General features: G+C 37.4%; 1 pseudogene; it reads left to right on the top strand.

Annotated features, from left to right (window-relative positions):
* Positions 1 to 412: 412 nt before the first annotated feature.
* LOC146396365 (coiled-coil-helix-coiled-coil-helix domain-containing protein 2 pseudogene) lies at positions 413 to 1182 on the top strand (annotated as a pseudogene).
* The last annotated feature ends 14803 nt before the right edge of the window (positions 1183 to 15985 follow it).

Below are 15985 nucleotides of genomic sequence, written 5' to 3'. Positions count from 1 at the left end.
GTCTTGATAACTGTGATTTTATAGTAAGTCTTAAAATCAGATTTTCTTCTTTTCAAAATTATTTTGGCTGTTCAAGTTCCTCTCACTTTCTATATAGAATTTAAAATTAAGTTGTCAATATAAACAATGAGTGGTCCTGGGGTTTTGACTGGAGTTGTGTTAAATCTATAGATCACTTTTTTTTAAAATTAGCATCTTAACCATATTTAATTTTTCAATCCATGATCATAATATATCTCTCCATTTATTTAGATTTTTAGACGTCTTTTGATCTTCTTCATTCGCTTTTTTTTTTTATTTTTAAGCATATAGCTCCTGCACACATTTTCAGGTTTATATCAAAGTATTTCCTTTTTCTTTAATAAAAGGTATTTTAAAAACAGATTTATGAGAAGCCGCCAGGGTCTTCTCTGAGTTTCTCTGTCTTCTAGGTTCGCGTTCGTTGCGCAGTTACGATGCCTCGTGGAAGCCGAGGCCGCAGTTTCCACATGGCCCCTCCGGCTAGCCGGGCACCTCAGATGAGAGCTGCACCCAGGCCAGCGCTGGCAGCTCAGCCACCAGCAGCAGCTCCACCATCTGCTGTTGGCTCCCCTGCTGCTGCACCTCAGCAGCCAGGTCTCATGGCCCAGATGGCAACCACTGTAGCCGGCGTGGTTGTGGGTTCTGCCGTCGGCCACACGATAGGTCATGCGATCACTGGGGGCTTCGGTGGAGGAAGTAGTGCTGAGCCCTCAAGGCCTGACATCACTTACCAGGAGCCTCAGGGAGCCCAGCCAGCACAGCAGCAGCAGATTGGCCCATGCTTCTATGAGGTGAAACAGTTTTTGGAGTGTGCCCAGAACCAGGGTGACCTTAAGCTTTGTGAGGGTTTCAGCGAGGTTTTGAAACAATGCAGACTGGCAAAGGGATTATCTTAATCAAGAAGCTCCATTGAAGACATGAAAAATCACCCCCCATGACCTGGTTGATTTAGCATAAAAATGTGATTGATCATGAAGATATAAAGTGTGAAATCAAGATTAAACCTCTCCTCTATCACTAATAGCTTTCGTGCTTCAGAATTGCAGTGGAGGAGGGTATTCTTCTGATGTGGAAGTTCATTGAGTACTGAGTTTGGGGCTGGGCAGATGTTTATGTGGCCTCTGAAACATGCTTTTCTGATGTTATTGTTTGTGAATTAATTAGAATAAAGAGATTTTCTTTCAAAAAAAACAAAAAAAAACAGATTTATACATTAATATTGTATAAATTGCATTTTAATTTTTGTATGTTGACCTTTTCTTTTTCTTTTTCATTTCTGGCCACCCTGCAGCATATGAAGTTCCTGGGCCAGGGATCAGATCCAAGCCAGAGTTGTGACCTAAGTCACAGCAGCAGCAATTCCAGATCCTTCACCCACTGTGCCAAACGGGAGATGGAACCTCAACCCAGTTCTCCCAAGATGCTGCTGATCCCTGTTGTGCCACACCAGGAACTCCATATGTTGACCTTTTATTAGGCAACTATGGTAAATTCACTTGTTAAGTCTAGTAGCCTTTAAAAATAGACTCTAGAGATTTCTACTTTAATGATCATGTCATCCGTTCCAGTCTATATGGTTTTTTCTCCCCTTGCTTTATCATACTGGCTAGTCAGCCTATGATGTTAAAAAAAATGTATATCTTTGCTTTGTTCTTGATCCTGGGGTAAAATATGAAACCTTTCATACTAATCCTGATGTTAATTATAGATTTTTTGTAGGTACCATTTATTAAGGAAGTTCCTTTCTATTCCTAATATACTAGAGGGGTTTTTTGGGGGAGTAGCACCCTGCAGCTTATGGAATTCCCGGGCCAGGGATCAGATCTGAGCCAAAGTTGCGACCTACACCAGAGCTGTGGCAATGCCAGCTTCTTTAACCCACTGTGCCGGACAAGGATCAAACCTGCATCCTGGCACTGCAGAGATGCTGCCAATCCCATTGTGCCAGAGGGAACTCCTACCAGAGTTTTTATGATGAATGGATTTGGAGTTTTTCAATTGATTTCAATTTTCTTTTTTATATCAATTAATTTTGAAATTTTTTGTCCAGGGATCAGGATACTATAACTCACAGGCCAAATCCTGCTCATCAACTGCTTCTGTAGATGCCATAAGCTAAAATAATTTTAAAAAGTTTTTACAAATTTTTAAAGGATTGTAAAAAGAAGAAGAATATAGTATACTACAAAAACTGTATGACACCCAGTGGGCCCTAATTAAACTCAAAAGCTTCTGCACAGCAAAGGAAATCATTTTTAAAAAAAGACAACCTACAGAATGGGAGAAAAATTTTGCAACGGACTCAACTGACAAAGGTTTAATCTCTAAAATATACAAACAACTCATACAATTCAATAGCAAAAAAACAAACAACCCAATTGAAAAATGGGCAGAAGGCCTAAAAAGACATTTCTCCAAAGAAGGCATATAGATGGCCAACAGGCACAAGAAAAAATGCTCAGCATCACTAATTATTAGAGAAATGCAAATCAAAACTACAATGAGATACCACCTCCCGCCAGTTAGAGTGGCCATCATTAACAAGTCAACACATAACAACTGCTGGAGAGGATGTGGAGAAAAGGGAACCCTCCTACACTGTTGATGAGAATGTAAATAGGTAAAACCAGTATAAAAAACAATAAGGTAATATCTCAGAAAACTAAATATGGAACTACTCCTGAGTATGACCTACTCCTGAGCATATATCCAGACAAAAAAAAATTCATTGAAAAAGATACATGCACCTGTATGCTCATGGCAGCACTATTCACAATAGCCAAGACATGGAAACAATCTAATTGCCCATCTGAATGGGTGTTTAGGAAGATGCGGTGCATATATACAATGGAATACTACTCAGCCATAAAAAGGACCAAATAATGCCATTTGCAACAACATGTATGTACCTAGAGACTCTTCTACTGAGTGAAGTAAGTCATAAAGAGATAGACAGACCCCATATGATATAACTTACATGTGGAGTCTAAAATATGGCAGCAATTATCTATCTACAAAACAGAAAAGATCATGGACATGTAGGACAGAAGAGTGTATGTAGTGGGGCTGGGGAGGGACTGGGATGAATTGGGAATCTCAGGTTAGTAGATGAAAACTCTTGCATTTGGAATGGATAAGCAAGGAGATCCTGCTGTATAGCACAGAGAACTATATATCTAATCACTTGTGATGGAACATGATGGAGGATAATGTGAGAAAAAGAAGGTGTATATATATATATATATATATATATATATATATATATATATATATATATGTGTGTGTGTGTGTGTGTGTGTGTGTGACTGGGTTATTTTGCTGTACAGCAGAAATTGACAGAACATTATAAATCAATCATATTTTTTAAATGTGTAAGTTCTATCCCTAGATTCTTATGTTTTTAAATACGAGGATATATATGGCTATCTAGTTGTTCTAGCACTATTTGTTGAAGAGACCATCTTTTCTCCATTGTATTTCTTCAAGATCAGTTCACTACACTTACGTGAGTCTCTCTCTGGGTTCTTTATTCTGTTTCAATGATCTGTTTGACCGTTCTTTCACCAGTACCACGTGGTCTTGATTACTATAGCTTTATCATAAGTCTTGAAGTCAGGCAGTGTCAGTCCTCCAACTTTACTCTCCTCCTTCAATACTGGCTATACTGGGTCTTTTGCCATTCTGGATAAATTTTAGAATCACTTAGTTAATATCCACAAAATAAGGCCAGCATTTTCGAAGAGACTGCATTGAATCTATAAATCAAGTTTCAAAGGGCCAACATCTTGCCAATATTGAGTTTCCCATGCATGGACATGAAATATCTCTACATTTACCTAGTTCTTTATTTTTTTCATCAGAGTTTTATAGTTTTTCTTGTATCGATCTTGAATGAATTTTGTTAGATTTATACCTAAGTATTTGATTTCTTGAGGCTAATGTAAATGGCAATGTGTTTTAAATTTCAAATTCTACTTGTTTATTGCTACTACAAAGAAAGTGTTAGTTTTAGCACATTAAACTTGTATCCTGTGATCTTGCTATAAGAAAAAGTCCCAGAACTTTTTTTGTTAATTCTTTTGTATTTTCTATATAGACAATCATGTCATCAATGAACAGACATTTTGACTTCTTCTTGTCCATCCTATATAGCTTTTATTTCCTTTTTGATATTACTGAATTATCTAGAACTTCTGGTATAATTTTGAAAAGGAGTGGAGAGAGAGGACATCTGCCTTATTCCTGCTCTGAGTAGAAAAGCTTCAGGCAACTGACCATTAAGTATGAGTTAGCTGTTGATTTTGTGTAGATGTTCTTTATCAAGTTGTGAAATTCCCTCTATTTCTAGTTTGCTAAGAGGTATTTGGAGAGTTAATCAAAGATATAAGGACGTATGAGAATTTCCATGCGGAGTTATTTATCATAGAAAAAAAAGAAACAAATGTTCAAAAATATAGTTGATACATTAAGCAGGAAATTGCCCAGTTTTTAAATATTATGTTTCCAAACATTACTGTATGATGTGGCACAAAACCCTGCTTCATAATATTAGGTGCCAAATAGTAGAATATGACCTGCATATACAATATTAAACTAATTTTATTATGTTTATCAACTTTAAAAAAAAGAGTGTTGGATTTTATCAGATACTTTTCTGTATCCGTTGATATGATCATGCAATTTTTCTTTTTTTTTCTTTTAAGGCCACACCTGTGGCATATAGAAGTTCCCAGGCTAGGGGTTGAATTAAGCTGCAGCTGAGGGCCTATGCCACAGCTACAGCCACAGCAATGCTAGATCCTTAACCTATTGAGCAAAACCAGGGGTTGAACTCACATTCTCACAGACACTATGTTGCATTCTTAACCCGAGCCAAATGGGAACTCCTAAATTTTCTTCTTTAGCATGTTAATGTGATGGATTACATTAAATGAATTTCCAAATTATAAACTGACCTTGCAGACTTGGCATAAATCACACATGGTTATCATGTAAAATTCTCTTCATACATTTTCAGTTTCGATTTGCTAATATTTTGTTGAAGATTTCTGCATTTGTGTTCATGAGAGATATTGGTCCGTAGTTTTCCTTTAAGACTATCTGGTTTTGGTTTTAAGGTAATGTTGGCCTTGGATAATGAGTTAGGAGATATCCCCTCTGCTTCTGTCTTCTTGAAGAGATTGTATAGAATTGGCATAATTTCTTCCTTAAAAGTTTGAATTTACCAGTGAACCTATGTGGGCTTGCTGTTTTCTGTTTTGAAAGGTTATTAATTATTGATTCAATTCCTTTAATAGATAAAGGCCTATTCAGTCTTTTTCTTCTTGGAAGAGTTTTGGCAGATGTATCTTTCAAGGAATTACTCCATTTAATCCAGATTAATAGATGTGTGGACATAGGTTTGTTCATAGCATTCTTTAATTATCCTTTTAAAATCCATGGGATCTATATTAATGTCCCTCTTTCATTTTGGATCTGAGTAATTTGTATTTTCTCTTTTTTTCTTAGTCAGCCTGGCTAGAGGCTTATCAATGCTATTGATCATTTCAAAGAATTCATTTTTTTTTAAACTGAAGCATAATCAACCTACAATATTATTTTAGTTCCAGGTATACAACATAGTGATTCAATATTTCTATACATTACAAGATGATTACTATGATGAGTCTAGTTACAATATGACACCATACAAATTACAATATTACTGACTATATTGCACATGCTGTACATTTCATCCTCATCACTCATTTATATTGTAACTAGAAGTTAAACCTCTTAATCCTCCTAACCTGTTTCACTCAATCCACCACCTTATTTAGGAGTGTTTTTATGTTGTTCATATTTTCATTTGCTTTGTTTTTTAGATTCCACATATAAGCAAAATCATACATCATTTTTCTTTCTCTGACTTATTTCATTTAGCATAATATCCTCTAGGTCCATCCATGATGTCACATCCAAATCACAAGAGATTGCATTCTTTCTTTATGGCCGAGTAATTTTCCACTCTATATATGTAGGTGTATATACACACTACTGCTTAACTCCACTGCAGCATATTTATCCATTTTACTACTTAAGAATACTTGAGTTGTTTCCAATTCGGGACTACTATGCATGCTTCTATGAATAATCTTGTTCATACTGTCATGATTCTCACGTACAAGAGCTTCTCAAAGGTTCCTAGGAGTGGTGATACAAATATATCCAATATTACCATTTTATAACTAATTGTTTTCCAAATGCCAGATTAATATGCATTACCTCCAGTGCTGAATGAGTTCTTGTTGCAATATGCCTCACCAACACTCATAACTCTAAAGGTTTTCAATGTTCGCCAAACTGAGTGTATAGAGAGGTAAAATACAATTTCTTGAATATTAATGATTTTAAGTAAATTTTCATTTTGGCTATTTTTATTTCCACTATTATGAAGCACCACCTATTTTCTATTCTTTGTATGACTTTTTCTTATTGAATTAAAGAGATTTAAAATGATATGTTTAGGGATTTCCCATTCTGGTGCAATGGAAATGAATCTGACTAGGAACCATGAGGTTGCAGGTTCGATCCCTGGCCTCTCTCAGTGGGTTAAGGATCCCACATTGCTGTGAGCTGTGGTGTAGGTCGCAGATGTGGCTCAGGTCTGGCATCGCTATGGCTCTGACATAGGCCAGCAGCTGTGGCTCCGATTAGACCCCTAGCCTGAGAACCTCTATATGCTGTGGGTGTGGCCATAAAAAGACAAAAAATTAATAAATAAAAATTAAAAAAATAAAAGTATATGTTTAGGAGTTCCCTTCATGGCTCAGCAGTTAACAAACCCAACTAGGATCCATGAGGATATGGGTTCTATCCCTGGCCTCACTCAGTGGGTTAAGGATCCGGCATTGCCATGAGCTGTGGTGTAGGTGCAGATGCAGCCTGGTTCTGGCATTGCTGTGACTGTGGCATAGCTCAGCCGCTGTAGCTCTAATTCGACCCCTAGCCTGGGAACTTACATATGCTTTGGGTGTGGCCCTAAAAAAAAGAAAGTATATGTTTAAATTTAGAAAACACACATATATATATATATATATATATATATATACATATGTACACTATATTTTAATATTTTGTGTTTATATTTGCAGCAAATATTTGCTGACACGCCTTACTTTATCTTTTCAATTTTTGCATGATGTTTTAATATACAGAACTTTAACATTTTAATGTAGTTAAATTATAAACCTTTTCTTTAAAGAATTTTTCTTTTAGGACTGATTTAAGAAATCTTATATCACAAAGCAAAAATAAGTACAACTCTATTACTCTATATAGTCACTTTTCTAAATGTTTTAGTTTACTTTGTATAATCAAATTGATACTTACATATGGTTTGAGGAAGGAATAGTTTTTCTGCTATAAGGTTACACAATTATTCTAGCACTACTTATTTTTAAAATTTCCTTTTCCTCCATTTTTTTTTTAATGCCACTTTCTTGTTATATCATGACAGTATATTCACGGGTCTGTTTCCAGGTTCTCTATTCTGTTTTTGTTTGGGGCTTTTTTGTTTGTTTTTCGAGGGCCGCACCCCCAGCATATGGAGGTTTCCAGGCTAGGGGTCCAATCAGAGCTGTTGCCACTGGCCTACACCATGCCCACAGCAACGCAGGATCTGAACCACATCTGTGACCTACACCACAGCTCATGGCAACACTGGATCCTTAATCCACTGAGCAAAGCCAGGGATCAAACCCGCATCCTCATGGATGCTAGTCGAGTTCATTGTCGATTCTCTATTCTTTTACCTTGACTATTCTCTTAGCAACTTTAATGTACATTATAGGGAGTTACCATCTTGGATCAGTGGTTAACGAATCAGTGGTTAACGAATCTGACTAGGAACCATGAGGTTGTGGGTTTGATCCCTAGCCTCACTCAGTGGGTTAAGGATCCTGTGTTGCCATGAGCTGTGGTATAGGTTGCAGATGTGGCTCAGATCCTGTGTTGCTGTGGCTGTGGTGTAGGCCAGCGGCTACAGCTCCGATTAGACCCCTAGCCTGGGAACCTCCATATGCTGAAGGAGCAGCCCTAGAAAAGGGAAAAAGACCAAAAAAAATTTAAAAATGTATATTATATAGTATTATTAATTATAATCACTATGGTGTATGTTAGATGCCCCAGAATTTACTCATCTTATAACTGGGTTTGTACCCATTGACCAGTATCTTCCCATTTCCTCCATCCCACCCCACCCCTAGCTGCTGGCATCCACTATGCTACTCTCTGTTTCTATTAGTTTGGTGTGTTTAATTCCACATATAAATGATGACATACAGCATTTGTCTTTCTCTGCCTAACTTATTACACTTAGCCTCACTCCTTCGTGGTCAATCCATGTTGTTGCAAAATGAAAGATTTCATTCTTCCTCATGGTAGAATAATATCCTATTGTGTATATATATCATATACTCCATTCACACATAGATGGACACTTAGGCTGTTTCCATATGTAGGCTACTGTAAATAATACTGCCGTGAACATGGGAGTGTGGATGATTCTTCAAGATCCCACAAGTGGGATTGATATATCATATGGTAGTTGTATTTTTTTTTTTTTTTGCAGAAGCTCCACACTGTTTTCCATAGTGACTGCACAAACTTATATTCCCACTGACAATGATGTGTTCCCTTTTTTCTATATTCTCACGAACACTTGTATTTTTTTTTTTTTTTTTTTTGCTGCAGCAATGCCAGTTTTGCCAGATCCTCTAACTTACTGTGCCAGATAGGGATTGAGTCAAGCCAGCATTCTGGTGCTACAGAGACACTGCCAATCCCATTGAACCACAACAGGAACTCTGAAAAAAAGTTGTTTTTTTTTTTTTCAATGGCTGCACCTGCAGCACACAGAAGTTCCTGGGCCAAGGATTGAATCCAAGCTGCAGCTGTGGCAACACCAGATCCCTTTAACCCACTGTGCTGGGCTGGGGAGCAAATCCACATCTCTGCAGTGTCCTGAGACTGAGACACTGCAGTCAGATTTTTAACCCACTGTGCCACAGTGGAAACTTCATTTCCTGTCTTTTTGATAATATCCAGTCTCACAGGTGGGAGGTGATATGTCATTGTGGATTCAATTTGCATTTTCCTGATGATTAGTGATGTCAATTACACTACATGTACCTATTAGTCATTCGTATGTCTTCCTGGAAAACACGCTGACTGAGATATTCTGCCCATTTAAAAAATCATATATTTTTAATTTTGCTCTTGAATTATATGAGTTCCTAATATATTTTGATACTAACCCTTTATCCAGTAGATGGCTTGCAAATATTTTCTCCCATTCTGTAGATTGCCTTTTCATTTTTTATGATAGCTTTTGCTGTGCAGAATTCCTTTAGTTTGATGTAGTCCCACTTATAATTTTGCCTTTATTACTTCTGTTTTTGGTGTCATATCTAAAAAATCATGGATGATACCAGTGTAAAAGAGCTTTTACAGATTTAAATCTTATGTTTAAGTTTTTAATCCATTTTGAGTTAATTTTTGTGTTTACTGTAACACAAGGGTCCAAGTTCATTCTTCTGCTTATGATTATGTAGTTTTCTCAACACTTGTTTTTTGCTTTCTAGGGCCATAACCTAGCCTAGAGGTTGAATGGGAGCTGTGGCTGCCAGACTACACCACAGCCACAGCAATTCAGGATACAAGCTGAGTCTTTGACCTACACCACAGCTCATGGCAATGCTGGATCCCTGACCCACTGAGCAAGGCCAGGGTTTGAACCAGCATCCTCAAGGATACTAGTCATATTCATTTCCACTGAGCCACAATGGGAACTCCTCAACACCAATTTTTTGAAGAGACTGAGCATTCCTCATGGATTATTCTTGGCTCCTTTGTCAAATATTAGTTGACCACACATGCAACTGTTTATTTCCGAGTTCTTAATTCTGTTTCATTAGTCTATGCATCTATTTTTATACTAGTAACGTAATGTTTTATTTACTATAGCTTTGTACCTATAATTGATTCTTGAATAATGCAAGGGTTGGGGCAGTGGGACTCCACATAATCAAATATCCTCCATGTATGTGATTCCTCCATATCCACATACCCTCAATATCCTTGGTTCTGCATCTACAAATTCAACCAGCTGTGGATACTATAATATTGCAGTATCTACTACTGAAAAAATCCACATAAGAATTCTCTTGTGGTACCGTGGACTAAGGATCCTGTGTTGTTGCTGCAGTAGCTATGGTTACGGCTGTGGTGCAGGTGGGATCCCTGGCCTTGGAACTTTGGCATGCCTGGAAGAAGGAGGAGGAGGACAAGGAAGAGGAGGAGGAAGAGAAGAATGAGAAGAAGAAGAAGAAAGAAGAAGGAGAAGAAGAAGAAGAATCCACAGAGAAATGGACCCATACAATCAGGAAGTGCGATGCTTCCAACTTTGATTTTATTTCCAAGTGTTGCTTTGGCTATTTGGGGTATTTTTGGTTCCATATGAATATTTGCATTGTTTTGTCCATATCTTTATAAAATTCCATTGTAAATTTCATAGGGATTGCATTGAATCTATACATGGTTTTTGGTAGTGCGAGTATTAAAACAATATATTCTCCCTATCCAGAAACAAGGGATATCACTTCATTTTGGGGGTCAACTTCTCTTTATCTTTAATTACTTTTATAATTTTAGGGCTGCACCTGTGGCATACGGAAGTTCCTAGGCCAGGGATCAACACTTTTCTTTTACTTTTTTTTTTCCTTTTTAAGGGCCTAACATATGATATATGGAAGTTTCCACTCTAGGTGTTGAATTGGAGCTTTAGCCACATGCCTTTAGCAACTTGGGATCTGAGCCTTATTTCCTACAGACACCACACCCCACAGAAATGTTGGAAACTTAACCCACCACACCAGGCAAACATGCAACCTCTGCAGTGACCTGACCCACGGGAGATAGATTCATTTTTTTTTTTAATTTTCCCACTGTACAGCAAGGGGATCAAGTTATCCTTACATGTATACATTACATTTTTCCCCCACCCTTTGTTCTGTTGCAGCATGAGTATCTAGACATAGTTCTCAATGCTACTCAGCAGGATCTCCTTGTAAATCTATTCTAAGTTGTGTCTGCTAATCCCAAGCTCTCGATCCGTCCCACTCCCTCCCTCTCCCATCAGGCAGCCTCAAGTCTGTTTTCCAAGTCCATGATTTTCTTTTCTGTGGAGATGGTCGTTTGTGCTGGATATTAGATTCCAGTGATAAGTGATACCATATGGTATTTGTCTTTGTCTTTCTGGCTCATTTCACTCAGGATGTGAGTCTCTAGTTCCATCCATGTTGCTGCAAATGGCATTATGTCATCTTTTTTTTTGTGGCTGAGTAGTATTCCATTGTGTATGTATACCACATCTTCCGAATCCAATCATCTTTCGATGGACATTTGGGTTGTTTCCATGTCCTGGCTATTGTGAATAGGGCTGCAATGAACATGCGGGTGCATGTGTCTCTTTTAAGTAGAGTTTTGTCCGGATAGATGCCCAAGAGTGGGATTGCAGGGTCATATGGAAGTTCTATGTATAGATTTCTAAGGTATCTCCAAACTGTTCTCCATAGTGGCTGTACCAGTTTACACTCCCACCAACAGGGCAGGAGGGTTCCCTTTTCTCCACAGCCCCTCCAGCACTTGTTATTTGTGGACTTATGAATGATGGCCATTCTGACTGGTGTGAGGTGGTATCTCATGGTAGTTTTGATTTGCATTTCTCTTATAATCAATGATGTTGAGCATTTTTTCATGTGTTTGCTGGCCATCTGTATATCTTCCTTGGAGAAGAGTCTATTCAGGCCTTTTGCCTATTTTTCCATTGACTGAAATGGCTTTTTTGCTGTTGGGTTGTATAAGTTGCTCATATATTCTAGAGATTAAGCCCTCGTCGGTTGCATCATTTGAAACTATTTTCTCCCTTTCTGAAAGTTGTCTTTTTGTTTTCTTTTGGGTTTCCTTTGCTGTGCAAAAGCTTTTCAGTTTGATGAGGTCCCATGGGTTTATTTGCGCTCTAATTTCTATTGCTTTGGGAGACTGACCTGAGAAAATATTCATGCTGTTGATGTCAGAGAGTGTTTTGCCTATGTTTTCTTCGAGGAGTTTGATGGTGTCCTGTCTTATATTTAAGTCTTTCAGACACTTTGAGTTTATTTTTTTGCACGGTGTGAGGGTGTGTTCTAGTTTCATTTCTTTGCATGCAGCTGTCCAGGTTTCCCAGCAATGCTTGCTGAATAGACTTTCCTTTTCCCATTTGATGTTCTTGCCTCCCTTGTCAAAGATTACTTGACCATAGGTGTCAGGGTTTATTTCCGGGTTCTCTCTTCTGTTCCATTGGTCTGTCTGTCTGTTTTGATACCAGTACCACACTGTTTTGATGACTGTGGCTTTGTAGTATTTCTTGAAGTCTGGGAGAGTTATGCCTCCTGCTCGGTTTTTGTTTCTCAGGATTGCTTTGGCAATTCTGGGTCTTTTGTTGTTCCATATAAATGTTTGGATTGTTTGTTCTAGTTCTGTGAAAAATGTCATGGGTCATTGGATAGGGATTGCATTGAATCTGAAGATTGCTTTGGGTAGTATGGCCATTTTCACAATCTTGATTTTTTCCAATCCAGGAACATGGAATATCTTTCCATTTCTTTACATCTTCTTTGATTTCTTTGATTAGAAATCTCAGCATATAGGTCCTTTACCTCTTTGGTCAGGTGTATTCCGAGGTATTTGATTTTGTGAGGTGCAATTTTAAAAGGTATCGTGTTTTTGTATTCCCTTTCTAATGTTTCATTGCTGGTATACAGAAATGCGACTGACTTCTGAATGTTAATCTTATATCCTGCTACTTTGCTGAGTTTATTAATCAGTTCGAGTAGTTTTTGGGTTGAGTCCTTAGGGTTTTCTATGGATAGTATCATGTCATCTGCATACAGTGACAGTTTTACCTCTTCTCTTCCTATTTGGGTGCCTTTTATTTCTTTTGTTTGTCTAGTTGCTGTGGCCAGGACTTCCAAAACTATGTTGAAGAGCAGTGGTGAGAGTGGGCAACCCTGTCTTGTTCCAGATTTGAGGGAGAAGGCTTTCAGTTTTTTCCCATTGAGTATTATATTTGCTGTGGGTTTATCATAAATGGCTTTGATTATGTTCAGGAACGTTCCCTCTATACCCACTTTGGCGAGGGTCTTGATCATGAATGGATGTTGGACTTTGTCAAATGCTTTTTCTGCGTCTATTGAGATGATCATATGATTTTTGACTTTTCTTTTGTTAATGTGGTGTATGATGCTGATTGATTTGCGTATGTTGAACCATCCTTGTGAACCTGGGATGAACCCAACCTGGTCATGGTGTATAATTTTTTTGATATGTTGTTGGATTCGGTTGGCTAAGATTTTGTTGAGAATTTTTGCATCTATGTTCATCAGTGATATTGGGCGATAGTTTTCTTTTTTGGTGGTATCTCTGTCTGGTTTTGGCATGAGGGTGATGGTGGCATCATTGAATGTCTTTGGGAGTATTCCTTCTTCTTCAACCTTTTGAAAGAGTTTAAGGAGGATGGGCACCAATTCCACTTTATATGTTTGATAAAACTCACCTGTGAAGCCATCTGGCCCTGGATTTTTATTTGTAGGGAGTGATTTTATGACCTCTTCAATTTCATTTCTAGTGATCGGTCTGTTCAGTTGGTCTGTTTCTGCTTGATTCAGTTTTGGCAGGCTGTAAGATTCTAGAAAATTGTCCATTTCTTCCAGATTGTCAAACTTGTTGCCATACAGTTGTTCATAGTATTCTCTTATGGGTTTTTGTATTTCTGCTGTATCCATTGTGATTTCTCCTTATTCATTTATAATTTTGGTTATTTGGGTTCTTTCTCTCTTCTTTTAAATGAGTCTGGCCAGGGGGTGGTCAATTTTGTTTACCTTTTCAAGGAACCAGCTCTTGGTTTTATTAATTTTCTCTATTGTTTTTGAACCTCTATTTTATTGATTTCTTCTTTGATCTTTATAATTTCCTTCCTTCTGCTGGATTTAGGTCTTTTTTGTTCTTCTTTTTCTAATTCACTTAGGTGGAGGGTTAAGTTGTCAATTTGGGATCTTTCTTCTTTTTGGAGAAAGGCCTGTATTGCTATACATTTCCCTCTGAGCACTGCTTTCACAGCATCCCATAGATTTTGAGAGGTTGTGTCTTTATTATCATTTGTTTCAAGGTATTTTTTACCTTCCTTCTTGATTTCCTCATTGACCCATTGGTCTTTTAGTAGCATGTTGTTTAGTCTCCATGTAGTAGGTTTTTTTTCTCATTTCTTTTCCCATGGTTGATTTCTAATTTCATGGCATTGTGGTCAGAGAAGATACTTGAGATAATTTCTATGCTGCTAAATTTGTTGAGGTTAGCTTTGTGTCCCAATATGTGGTTGATTCTTGAGAATGTTCCATGTGCACTTGAGAAGAATGTGTATTCTGATTTTTTTTGGATGTAGTGTCCTGAAGATATCAATGAAGTCTAACTTTTCTATTGTTTCCTTTAAGATCTCTGTTGCTTTATTGGTTTTCTGTCTGGAGGATCTGTCCATTGATGTGAGGGGGTATTAAAGTCTCCTACTATGATTGTATTCCCATCCACTTCTCTCTTTATGTCTGTTAGTATTTGTTGTATGTATCTGGGTGCTCCTGTATTTGGGGCATATATGTTGACGATAGTAACATCCTCTCCTTGGATGGATCCCTTAATCATTGAATAGAGTCCTTCTTTGTCTTTCTTTATGTCTTTCGTTTTAGAGTCTATTTTGTCTGACATGAGTGTTGCAACTCCTACTTTTCTGTCATGTCTATTGGCGTGAAATAATTTTCCCCACCCTTTCACTTTCAATCTATATGTATCCTTTGTCCTAAGGTGAGTTTCTTATAGGCAGCATATTGAAGGTTTTTGCCTTTTTATCCACTCAGCCACTCTGTGTCTTTTGATTGGGGCATTCAGTCCATTGACATTTAAGGTGACAATTGATAGATGATTGTTTATTGCCATTTTGAACTTCATGTTCCAGTTGATTTTATGGTTCTCCATTCTTTTTTTTTTTTTTTTTTTTTTTTTTTGGTTGGGTGGTCTCTGGTTATTGTCTGCTTGAGTTTTTTTTTTTTTTCATTTTTTTGCAAATGCATTATTTGTTTTTGGCTTGTGGTTGCCCTGTTTTTTAAGTATACTAACCCCTTCCTATAATTGTGTGTTTTAGCCTGAGGGTCCTGTAGATTCAAACACTTCATTACTATAATAAAATTAAGAGAAACAAACAAACAAACAAAAAGCGTCTATTTGTTTCCTAACATCCCTTGCCCACATTTTATGATTTTGGGGACTCTTTTTTTTTCTAATTTTATTTTGTTTGAAACATGTTCGTGATTAAATCTGTATGCTGGCTTATTTGAGTGACTGCTCTCTGATTGTGGTTTCCTCAGTCCTAGTTCTTCCTCTTCTTTTTTTTTTCTTTTTCTTCCCTTTCTTTCCTTCCTTTCTTTTTGGTTTAGAGAAGCCCTTTCAGTATTTCTTTTAGCCTGGGTTTTGATTGTTGTATTCTTTTAGTTTTTTTTTGTTGGAAAAAATTTTTATTTCTCCTTCTATTTTAAGTGATATTCTTGCTGGATAGAGTATTCTAGGTTGCATATTTTTTCCTTTGAGCACTTTAAATATCTCTTGCCATTCCCTCCTGGCCTGTAGAGTTTCTGTAGAGAAATCAGCTGATAATCTTATGGAGGTTCCCTTGTAGGTAACATTCTGCTTTTCTCTTGCTGCCTTTGGGATCCTCTCTTTATCACTAACTTTGCCATTTTTATTATGATGTGTCTTGGTGTGGGTCTATTTGGGTTCAGTTTGTTTGGGGCCCTCTGTGCTTCCTGTATCTTGCACTCAGTATCCTTTAGATTTGGGAAGT

This window comes from Sus scrofa, chromosome 14 (genome assembly GCF_054392235.1).
Source record: "Sus scrofa isolate SSC_HxYL_T2T_F1_AM1 chromosome 14, Sscrofa_HxYL_maternal_Yorkshire_Landrace_v2.0, whole genome shotgun sequence".
Taxonomy (NCBI): domain Eukaryota; kingdom Metazoa; phylum Chordata; class Mammalia; order Artiodactyla; family Suidae; genus Sus; species Sus scrofa.
Note: the sequence above shows the minus strand (reverse complement) of the source record. Positions and strands in the feature narration are given on the sequence as shown.